Source organism: Xenopus laevis, chromosome 9_10S (genome assembly GCF_017654675.1).
Source record: "Xenopus laevis strain J_2021 chromosome 9_10S, Xenopus_laevis_v10.1, whole genome shotgun sequence".
Classification (NCBI taxonomy): Eukaryota; Metazoa; Chordata; class Amphibia; order Anura; family Pipidae; genus Xenopus; species Xenopus laevis.
In genome coordinates this window covers 39,540,250-39,549,874 of record NC_054388.1, presented here as the reverse complement: position 1 = coordinate 39,549,874, position 9,625 = coordinate 39,540,250, and the positions used below count along the sequence as shown (strand labels likewise).

The following is a 9,625-nucleotide window of genomic DNA, read 5'->3' as shown; positions in this document are numbered from 1 at the left end:
AACACGCCACATATAATCAGGATCCAATAAAAGACTAATATTAAGGGCACACAGAGACCAGCAAGTATATCATATAGATTGACAGCCTCCGCTGAACAGCAAGTGCCCGCGTATTCCAGCAGCGCCCCCGCGTATTCCAGCAGCGCCCCCGCGTATTCCACTAAGGGAAGACCTGAATTAAATCCTGCCCCCCAAACCTAATGCTGCCCAGCGCAACCCAATACTCACTCAGTGGAGACTATGCATCGTTCTTCTCCAGGCAATCCCAGAGTAACCCAGCATTTGAAGAAGGCGCCGCGTACGCGCCGAATGTCACGTGACGGAGACGTTCCCCGAGACGTTCACGTGATCGTGACGTCACCCACGGCCTCATCAACTGGGAACTAGCCCCTGCCTTAGACCGGAGTGGCGCACGTTGAAGGGATTCCTAGCGCAGAACGATCTTGTTGGCGGAGAAGGAGAGTGGACAAGGAAATAGGACAAGCCTGGTGAGGAGAGAACAGGACACGCCTGGTGAGAGGAAACCATGTTTGTGAGGGAGACCAGTGAGCTTCTTTACGTATAGGAAGATAAACTGGAGGAGAAGGAGGCAGATAGCATCTTACAGCCATAGAAAGGGGAAGTCAGGGTGGTTGGGGCTGAAGAAGGACAGAAAAAAAGTGCTGAGATGGGCCAAATGCGAGAGAGAACTGATGGGGGGTGAGATCTACACCAGGATTCACCAGAAGAGAAGTGAGTGGTGGGAGACAGACAGCTGAAGACTTCAGACAAAGGCCCTCCTGCTTCTACGTTCGTTTTTATATAGGGCAACAAGCTGCTTGTCCCTGTGTCAAGGGATCCTTTTTATAATATAAGATTGAAGTTTACAGGACATAAAAAAAAAGTATAGCTTTCAATGTATTTCAATGTGAGTGGTAGCTGATACTGAGCATTGTCTCTTTGGGCTTGGGAACATTCTGTGACAGCCGTCAGGTCTGGACTGAGATTCTAAATAGTCCCTGGCAGTTCCGGTACACAGAGGCCCAAACAGCCCCCCACCAGCCTAATATTTAGTGACTGTCTATGGCAACTTACAGCAGCCCCTCTGGCATTTGCCAGAACCCACAGGTTTCCGGTCCAGGCCTGACAGCCGTGATGGTGGTAAAGAAAGTGCTAATGGGATACAATAGTGGGGGTAACACAAGAGAGAGAGAGCAGATGTAGTGGGAGAACCAGGGCTGTTGTGTAGCTGAATAGAGCGGAAACTGAGATTAATGAGGTTGAATGGGGGGGGGTAGTGGAAAACTGAAATGTCAGAAGAGCATGATGGGTAATATTGGGCAAGTCTAAAGGTGGCCATAGACGTGCAGATTTACCTGCAATATTGGATGAACAAATGGATGTCCCCATCTGCCGACCTGCCACTAACCTTCAGTTTAAAGTAGTAAAAGAACGATGTTCTGCCCTGACAGCAATCATATGTCCGACAAATCGTATGTCTGACAATCGTATGTCCGACAAATCGTATGTCCGCCAAAAGCTGGTGACAGTCTCCCACTGAAAATCATCCCGTTGGTAATACATGCAGAGATATCGGCAGGCGAGAGAACATTTCTAACCTGTCCGATCAACTGAACGACCGATTGCCATGGCACGAAAAATGTCGGGACACACACGGTCCGATGCTATAATACACCTGCATTAGAGTGAATGGGAAACCCTGATATGTGACGGGTCCTATCAGCAATTCCAATGCACTACTAATGGGGGTATATTATAGTGTTATTTTACTCTCCCATGGTGCAAACTTACCTTTAAGTGAAAGAGAAACTGAGTAGGGGGAGTAGAGGCAGAACAGAGGGATGTCTGGAAGATATAACCCCAAAACTGGGTGGGGGGAGCTAGCCTACATGTGACGGTTGGAGACCTGAGTAGAAAGCCTGCTGTTGGCAAGTGGGAGAAAGAAAATATGGGCTAGAGGCGCAGATAGCAGCTGCCTGTATATTTATAGTTTATGTATATATTTATCTTGGCGTGTGTTAATTACTCGCTGTATGAAAGTAAATCTAGGGCAGTATGTGTAGATCAGGGTGCTGCGCTGTATAATTCACGTGATGGTTTTAGATAGATGTATGCAAAGGCCACTCCTCTCTATATTCAGCCATTTAATAGTAATCACATTCTGACAAGCAGCAAGATATTATCCCCCAGCACATTACATATATACTTCCAGCAAATTGCAAAGGAAATTGTTGCTTCTTGCTAAAGCCATCCGTTGCTCGTTACTTATTTTTATTATTAGGCAAAATCCGAAAGTTGTTATTTGACATTTATTTTTATAACCCATACAGACTGATAACAGGCTTTATTTACCCAGTACATTTTTTTTCCTCTGCAAGAGGGTGGGAGCTGCCATAGAACTTAGTTCTTATGCGCCCCCACTGGTTGCAATGGAAATATCACTACCTGTTGGCCATTTATTTCTTTTCCTTCTGCACACTTGTTCTTCCTTGAAGAATTTGTACTTTGTTCAGTTCTATATTGTAAAGTAGCTAAAGTTTTTGGTTATTTGCATTTCCTCTTGTATGTGGTTAACCCATTGTTATCTTGCTCTGTTGTACGTGCATGCACTTTTCATTGAAATTACATTATTCGCTTGGTTTGCACACTAGAGGTGCAAGCATGATTGTATTTGCAACATACAGCCCTGATCATTACATGGATCAGAACCAAACTTATCAAATGCATTTTTGTGGATTACATGTATGTCATTTGCCTATTCACTATATTAGCGGCAGAATATATTGATTGTCCAATGTGGCTAATGTCTATAAAGCATTAATCGCAGGCCACAGCATCCAACTAAACTGCTTGCGTAAACCAAACACAAGACATGGCAATTATGAAGTTACTTTCCCTTTCAAGTGGCTGTGCCGGTTTTGTTTTTGCTACCCAGGCCTGTGGTGAGGGCTGGGGATTCATAGCTACTTGCAGCCTGTAAGAGTAAGCAAAGCTGATTGCTTCAGTACTTGATAATGTAATGTATTTGACTATAAGGCACTGTTAAAAGGGTGGTTCACTTTTAAGTTAACTTTTAGGATGTTACAGAATGGCCAGTTCTAAGCAACTTTTCAATTGGCTTCATTATTTATTTTTTGTAATTGGTTTAATTATCTGCCTTCTATGGATTCTTTGTAAAATAAGTTGGAGAGCAACATAATCATGCAAGAAGTTCCTAGGGGTTCTAAATATGGAATGTTATTGGCAATTGGTAGCCCCTATGTGGACTTGCAGCCTACAAGAGCCTCTGTACACATGGTATTTGTACAACTAAAACTTGCCTTCAAGCCAGAAATCAAAAAATAAGCACCAGTATTGAGGCCACTGGGAGCAACATCCAAGGGGTCGGAGAGCAACATGTTGCTCACGAGCCACTGGTTGGGGATCACTGCTCTACATCAGTTAATTTAAAGGTGAACAACCCCTTTAAATGAGAATTAGAATGCTAAAAAGTAAAGATATAAATGCTATATTTCATGTATCAGTATTTAAAGGGGTTGTTCTCCTTCCAACACTTTTTTTCAGTTCAGTTGGTTTCAGATAATTCATCAGAAATAAAGAATTTTTCCAACTACTTTCCATTTTTTCTTTTTTACCGGTTTTACAAAATCTAAGTTTAAAGTTTAAACTTTGAGAAAGCCTGTACAGGCGAAACGTACGTCAGGCGTTTGCTCTATCGAGCGTTCTAAGGGTGGGGAGGAGGCACTCTGGAGGGTGGGCTGAATGGTGGCAGCGGTTTCCTTCCAATAACGGAGGTAGCGTTGGACAGATCGGTGATGTTGTTACCAGCACTTGCACAGACTTAATTTTGGGCTTTGCCCATTTCCAATTTTTAGTGTTGCATTTGCACTAGCGATAGAGAACAGGCCATACTTACTTAGTTGCCTCTGAGAGGACAAAGCGCCAGTTACTCTATGCACACCATATTGGAAACATAAATGTCTGTATAATACTGCAAGGTACAGTACACTGGGTCTGTCCTCTGTTTGTATGCACTACCTTTGGTTAGTTAACCTATTGTGTTCATGTCCAAACTTTTGGTGTTGCTTTAACACAAGACATAGGGAATAGGCCATTAACACTTGTGTGATACTTCATGGTCCAGCATACAAGGTGTTGGTTTGTCCGTCGTTTTTCCCACAATGGGAGCCACCTAATTTGTTTTACTATAGACACCCTCCTGCTCCCCACCCCAACTCATACTACTATTAGAGGGCATATAGACTGATGTAATGATCTAGGTGGGACCAGTATTTTCATTACTCGGATATACTGCAATCCTTATGATGTATCCCAGATCAGGATACATCATAATTTTAAGTGTTTTTTATACTTCATTAATTCCCTCTTTTGATTTTAAATGAACTATTAAATGTTCTGTTTTATTGAGTGATTCCTTCTTCTACAGACTAGTGGAATGCAAACTGTTGCTTACGTAATTAGTACTTACACTATTGCACTTTATTAACTAATTGTTTATCACAAGATATAATAATGACAACACATCAATGTGTGGACACAATGAATTTATTTTGATTGAATTTATTTGCACTCGGCAAAAAATTTTTTAAGGCACTAATTATTCCCTTTTATGGTTTCCAAGTTGCACATACAATCTAATTATATTTATTAACAAGGCTGTGCGACCTCGTTCGTTCTTCTTTGCCGTTCCTTTCTTTCTGGTACAAATTCATGTTAAAGTTTAAAGTCTCTGGTGTTTGAGTCTGGCAGCGCAGTGATGGGCTCTCTAAACTGTTACAATTTTGCAACATTTAGTTGATAAAATTCTCAGCAGCGTCTTTGGAGTATTAGCAACTATTGTATCAATTCTAACAGCTGCCTGTAATGAAACCCAGAGATTCTGCTCAGCAGGGACAAAGATAAGAAATGTATCAACGAAATGTATCCATTTAGAACAGTTTACAGGGTCAGTGACCCCCCCCCCAGCTGCTTTAGAGGGGGAGAAAATGACACTTTACACTTCAATATTAGAAAAACTGTCACACATAGAAAATAGAAAGTAATTGGAAAAAATCTTTATTTCTAGTGAACTATCTGAAACCAACTGAACTGAAAAAAAAGTGTTCAAAGGTGAACCACCCCTTTAAAATACAACCTAGAGATTCAACAGCCCTGTAATAACAATACTCCAGACAAAGTAATCAGCTCGCCATCCTGGATCTTGTAAGAACATTTAGCAGTGTCAGTGGCTCTGCACATGCTCATTGTACTCGGAGCTGCTGATGATGAACTAAGCTTAGGGGTTGTCCCATATCATCAAGCAGAAAGTCATAGGTGGTAATACAGGATTGATTGATAAAGAATGTACTGGTTTCTTTCTTGCCATCTAATGTGAATCTAAATGACTGTTTAGTAATGTATTGCGACTATTATGTTCTATAAAGTTTGAAAATGTGTATTGTGAATGGGCCCCTCGCTTGACAGCAACTGGGAGCATGTGAACATAATTCCTGGTTGCCTTCTCTGTATTCCCCCTCAACTCAAGGCAGAATATATTATATTTGTACAGTCCATCAGAGTGATGCTTTAATCATATGGTGCTGGGGCTGTGGAGAAGGGGATTCTGATTTCTTTCTCTTTCATTCCTTGGTGCAATCATTTATCTTTCAAAACAGGAAAGAGGAGGGGCCCCTGCCGCATGGATTATGAAGGGGGATGTACACTCTTCTGATTTAACCCCATCATGCCTGCTGTGTATGGGTTAACTCTCAAACACACCCTTTTCCTGTGATTTGGGAGCTTGCGGTGACATCCTGTGCTGTCATTGTGGGCTCAGCCAAGTCATTTTTGTCACTGCCTGAGTTTATTGCCCAAAGGAGGCCAGGTAACATGCTTTCCTAATGTTGCCCTCACCACTGATAGCCTCAGAGAATATAAACTGCTACAGGTCTGTATATGAGAGCAGCAGGAAGCGAGCGCTAATATATGGAGGTTGAGCTTTGCCTGAATCTCATCAAGGAGTGTGGCAGGCTAGAAAAAGTCATGTCCAAAAATACTCATTTTCTCTGTATCACTTTGGCATGCGTGAGGTAGGATGAATCTCTTTACTGTTCAGTGCTGATAGAGTTAAGGACTTGTATATGTATATAATTTATAATATATAGATTTATATTGTCCTGTAATGAATTTTACGTGTTGACGCCAATAGTAGTATTTTTCTGGTTTTCCTTTGGGTTTGGGTGGGGTTGGTTGTTAGCAGATGGGATCCCAGCAGAGCCCAAAATGAGGTCCTTCCTCTCCACATTGTGCTCATGGGTGGAGATCGTACAGATGGTACAGTCCGTAGTGCTGTGACAGGCCCAGAGCATCCTCGTAGTCTCTCTAAGGAAGGGTTAAAGGCTGCATGCTCTCTCTAAGAGGAAGTGTAATGTTTCATAAAGGCAGCTTCTTAAAGGGCAGGGGCGCAGTTATATTCTAGATAAGCATAGTCATTCAGTGTCACATATTTGCTTTTTCCTCCTAGTGTAGTTTCATGTGTATCATCTGTTAAGCTCTTTTTTTTTTTTTTTATATATATATATAAGCTATAAATTTGATTACTGCATTCATTGAATTGGGACAAAGTTGGGAAAGGTGGGGCCCCAGATTTGCGGAAGGGTCCATCCCTGTTAGGCTGCAACTCAGTCCATCTCAGCCATTTGGTACACCAGCCCCAATATCACAAATCATGCTGCTGCAGGGGTTATTAACCCCTTTATGACCAGTAGCCATAGCAGTATTGTTACATGATACAAATGGGTTTATGGTCATAAAAAACTGGGCAAGAAGCATTGAACTTTAGGCAGGTAAATGAATTGGCCCTGTCTTTAACATGCTCACTTCTCTATTTCATGTTAATTGGGGGGGGGGGGGTTTACTTTTCTAATGAAAATGTTACTCACTGTATTTTTGGGAAGTGTATTTGCCGGAAGTCAATTGAGACTGTAGCCTATGTATGTAATACAGATCAGCAGAAGTTGCACGCACACCGTATATCTTTCTCCATTTATTTAGTACAAAAGTAAGGTTAAGGTCACACTGGGAGATTCGGTGAGATTTAGTTGCAAATCTACTAATCGCCTCTTCTTTGGGGTGACGAATCACCCTGAACTGCTTCCGCCTGCTGGAATGAAAAAATCGCAATGCTTTGTTTTCCGAAGTTTCCTCGTGAGGAGCGACTTCGGAAAACGTAGCGCTGTGAGTGCCGTGCTGCAGGCGCCTGCGGCATGGCACTCTGAGTTAACTTCTAATATCCTCATATTTTGCAACAGGGGGTACTTTATTTATTATAATACACAAGTTTCAGTGATTCTTGTGACAGAAATGACATCACTACTCACCGTTTATAACTGATGACATATATATATCTATCTCAAGCTTCTGTTCAGTTGCTTAGGTAATTAAACCTAGCAACCAGACAGTAGTCTAAATTGTAAGCGTGAAACCTGCACAACAAAAAAAGTTAAGGTATGGGATCCCTTATCCAGATACAAATGACTGGAAGGGCATCTTCCATAGAGCCCATTTTAAGCAAATACTTCTAATAAAGTAATTTTATTACTTTATTACTTATTATATTATAACTTTTCACAGAGAATATACACACTCAATGCAAATAGTGTCCTGGCTGGAATCAGGTATTGGCAGTTGTGGACTGCTAGGCAGGCTTTCAGCTCAGTGTCCAGCCGCAATCATGAATACAACCTGCCGCTTGTCTAGCCAATCTGCTGCACTTTTCTTTGTAAGATCATGCCAATTGGGTGCTTGGCATTTCCCTATGCACATCATAAGGTTGCTGGATAAACCGCTGCTGCCTTATGGTATTTTATGTGTCTCTCCCCTTAGAGTATTTATTAGTGGCAATTGTATTTTTTTCCGTGCTTTTCAGTTTATATTAGCTCCCATAATAGCTGTGATATCAGTTTTTTTTAAATTTCCTTTTTTCAATTTGCAGCCATTGTAGCTGTGATGCTCAGTTCACACTTTAAAGCCAGTGAATGTCAGCATTACAGTTTATACTAGATTCAATTGCAGCTGTGACTGTCACTTTAAACAAGAACCACTTATATTTGTGTTCTCCAGTCAAATGTACTGATCTAATATAAAAATAACTTCATGATAGTTCCATTTTGAAGGGGTGGGTCACCTTTAAATTCACCTTTAGTATGTTCTAGAATGGCCAATTCTAAGCAACTTTTCAATTGGTCTGTATTTTTTTTTATAGTTTTTTATTATTTGCCACCTTCTTATGAATCTTTCCAACATTCAAATGGGGGTCACTGACCTCATCTAAAAAAACAATGATCTGCAAGGCTACAAATTCATTGTTATTGCTATTACTTTTTATAACTCGTCTTTCAATTCACGTCCTCTCCTATTTATATTGCAGTCTCTTATTTAATTCAATAAATGGTTGCTAGGGTAATTTGGACCCTAGCAACTAGATTGCCACAATTACAAACTGGAGAGCTGCTGTATAAAAAGCGAAAACTCAAAAACCGCAAATAATAAAAAATGAACACCAATTCCAAATTCAGAATATCGTATCAAGATGTTATTTATCTGTGTCAGTATCACTTTAACATGTTGCCATTTGTACAGTATTTGCAGAAACTAATGAAGTTCAGTGACCTTCAAGAGGCAAATCATTCGCTGTAAAGGTGTCCATGCACAGGGAGATCCACTTGTTTGGCGATGTCGCCAAATGAGCGGATCTCTCCCCGATATGCCTACATTAAGTGGGCGATATCGGGGTGATTCGATTGTGGGCCTTAGGGCCCAACGATCGGATCAGAATGGAGGCAATACGGGCCATTAACAGAGAGCCAAAAGTGAGGCAATAAACCTCATTTTAAGGTTTTGTGGGCGGAGACATGATTTGCTTATTGGCTGCCAAGAGACTCGCTTTGTCCTCAGTTTCACTGCTTTGTCCTGTTGAGTAAGAGAGCTGCTTCCCCTTCCCTCTGTCACATGGTCTGTATTGAGGCAGAGCTCATGGAAAAAATGCAAGTGTGGGTAAAATATGCATAGAGGGGACATTTCATTTATAAAGAAAGTCAGTCACCTCCCCAGTGACTGTAACCTCCTGCCCTGGGCCAGTGTGTCTCGTTGTCTTCTCATCTGCGTTTGCCATCTTAGCAGCACACTTGTGTAAACACATTGGATGAAGTAGGAAAGCAGGCGGAGTGTTTGCTGGGCCTTGCTCTCAAGCTGCTTGTCACAACTCCGGGGATTCTGTTTTAATGAAAACACAGTGTGCCCTGTAAACGGCGCAAATAGGGTTGCCACCTGGCCAGTAAAAATAATGGTTGATCCCAATGTTATTAATGGGGAAAAAAGATAAATATATAGGAAGGCCGGTATTTTTTTCCAGAAAAGGTGGCAATTATGGTTGCCATCCGGCCGGTATTTTACCAGACTAGCCGTTAAAACACCTGCCGGGGCCGGTATTACAAATTTACCGTCAATGTAGCTGCCGGTAAATTTGTAATAACTTTCAAAAAGACCCCTCGGCCTGCCCCCAATCCCCTGTCCCTTAGCTTTTGTCCTCCATCTTCGGTTTGGTGTCGTGGCCCCGCCCCTTTTT

The 9,625-nt window shown here is 41.7% G+C and overlaps 1 protein-coding gene across 4 annotated transcripts in view; it reads left to right on the top strand.

Annotated features, from left to right (window-relative positions):
* Positions 1-336: 336 nt before the first annotated feature.
* Positions 337-9,625, top strand: part of grb2.S (growth factor receptor bound protein 2 S homeolog) — a 28,939-nt gene continuing 19,650 nt past the window's right edge. Inside the window, exon 1 of one of the 4 annotated variants that reach the window (XM_018237456.2) lies at positions 337-513. The gene's annotated coding sequence lies outside the window, so the exon portion shown is untranslated. 4 annotated transcript variants of the gene reach the window in all.